The sequence below is a fragment of the Helianthus annuus genome, chromosome 3 (assembly GCF_002127325.2).
Source record: "Helianthus annuus cultivar XRQ/B chromosome 3, HanXRQr2.0-SUNRISE, whole genome shotgun sequence".
NCBI lineage: Eukaryota > Viridiplantae > Streptophyta > Magnoliopsida > Asterales > Asteraceae > Helianthus > Helianthus annuus.
Window position 1 is genome coordinate 5,513,249 of NC_035435.2, and position 2,256 is coordinate 5,515,504.

General features: G+C 36.7%; 1 long non-coding RNA gene across 1 annotated transcript; it reads right to left on the minus strand.

Moving 5' to 3' along the window:
• Positions 1 to 1,172, minus strand: LOC110927502. Its single transcript, XR_002585675.2, has 3 exons — positions 1,119 to 1,172; positions 526 to 579; positions 1 to 166 (listed from the first exon to the last, which is right to left on the minus strand). It is a non-coding gene; the product is annotated as an uncharacterized LOC110927502 (long non-coding RNA).
• Positions 1,173 to 2,256: the final 1,084 nt, after the last annotated feature.

Sequence of the window (2,256 nt, forward strand, 5' to 3'; positions counted from 1 at the left end):
TCACAAACATCTAGTTAAAACTTAAAACTTCAACACTACTAACTTTAACAAAAGCCTTTAACTAATAAGGTTACTAGGTTACTACAAAAGTTGCGGAAGCGCATCACGGGTGATCATGGTGTGTTCGTATCCGAGCGACGCAATGACAATCATACGGGTGCTTTACCTACAATCATTCAACAAAATATATTAGTGTAGTACACATAACGTTTTCATCCTATCACAATACATATTCTCGGATTTATAAGATATATTACCAATTGATCTTATTTCATTCCAATTCATTCTAGTCAAATAAACACAACTATTTCTCATTCGCTTCCAATAACCTGTTTAGTACGGATCAACGAGAAAACTTCCATTAAATTCCTTCTCATCCGAACCCGAACCGACCCAATCACTATGGACCGATACGGATTCCTACTTTCACATTCTCATTTGAGTTATCTACCTTAATTGAATATCAATTATCAAAAGAAACAATATCAATAAACTCACAACTAAACATGTAAGTAACGAACTTACCTCGATCTTGTGCCTTTGTTTGTGATCCGGAACTAGCTCCTTCTTCTTTCGATCCTACACGAATTCGTTCTTATTTAGATCATAGTCCTTACATTCATAACCATACTTTCAAGTATCAATGCTACTTATATAACAATTAACAATGCATAAACTTTCAACATACAAAACCATTCGCTCACAATTTATTCAAGGCTGCTTAGATTATCATTGAGGCATTTCATCAAACACCTAATGTGCGTACAACTTCTCAAGCCTTATGTACACATAGTTTATGCATAAATCCCCTAGAATACATCACATTTCATATATTCAACCAATTTTAGCTCAATTATTCATTCTTCGCAATATCATCCACCAATATTCTATCTATCATACAATTACACTTGAAAATTTACTCAACTAATCAAATACTTACTAATCATCATACTATTACAAGTGGGTTTTTCCCAAAATCTTTAGTAAATCATTTTCAAGTACAATACACCTTCTAAATGTTGATTCTAACTCACATGCAACTTAATTTCATACTGAATCACGAATTGGTGTAAACCCTAGTTCATCAACATACATGAAAATATGAGATTTCATCTTACCTTATGCTCAAAACACTGGGATTAGTGAGTATTTAGACACTAGCATTTGATTTGTAACATGAATCCTCCATAATCGTACTGATTTTGTTGTTAATTGATCAAGCTAGGGTTTTTCCCCCTTTCTCCCTTCTCTGGTCGCGACCAACACAACCCAGAACATTCTGGGTTTTAATTTCTTATCCCATATGTTACTAAATGTTACACATACAACCCTCAAGTTAGGTTTATTGACCCTTATAACCCATTCCATATTTTATAAACTTTCTTTAGATTTTTAATACAATTATCATAACTAATTATGTAATACTTTTAAGTGTTAAGGCATTCTATTTTATAAATTATGGGATGTTACAAATCTACCCCCCTTAAAAAAGGTTTCATCCCCGAAACCTTAATACGTACCAAAAAGAGACGGGTAGTGTTTTCGCATTTCATCTTCAGATTCCCAGGTTAGATCCGATCCTTTCCGATGCTGCCATTGCACTAAAACTTGTCGTATGGCTTTGTTTCGTAGGTACGTCATTTTGGAATCCTTGATAGCCACCGGCTTTTCAACATAATTCATTTTATCATCCAATTCAATGTCATCAAGTGACACATGCGCTGTATCGTCCGCGAGGCATCTTCTTAGTTGAGACACGTGAAACGTGTTATGGATTCCATCTAGAGCTGGAGGTAATTCTAACCGGTATGCCACTTTACCAACACGAGCCACTATTCTGAACGGTCCGATGTACCGAGGACCCAATTTTCCCCGTTTACGGAACCGTATTATACCCTTCCACGGCGAGACCTTTAAAAACACTCGATCTCCTTCTTGAAATTCGATAGGGCGCCTTCTTTTATCTGCATAGGATTTTTGCCTGTCTTGCGCCGCCTTCAAACGAGCCCGGACTTGATCAATCTTTTCATTCGTTATTGCCACAACATCTTTAGGCGCGAGTTCCCGTTGCCCGATTTCTCCCCAACATACAGGTGTTCTACACTTTCTACCGTACAACATTTCATATGGCGCCATCTTGATACTACTTTGATAACTGTTGTTGTACGCGAACTCTACCAACGGTAAATGGTTATCCCAATTACCCCCAAGGTCTATGACACAAGCCCTCAACATATCTAGCAACGTTTGTATAGT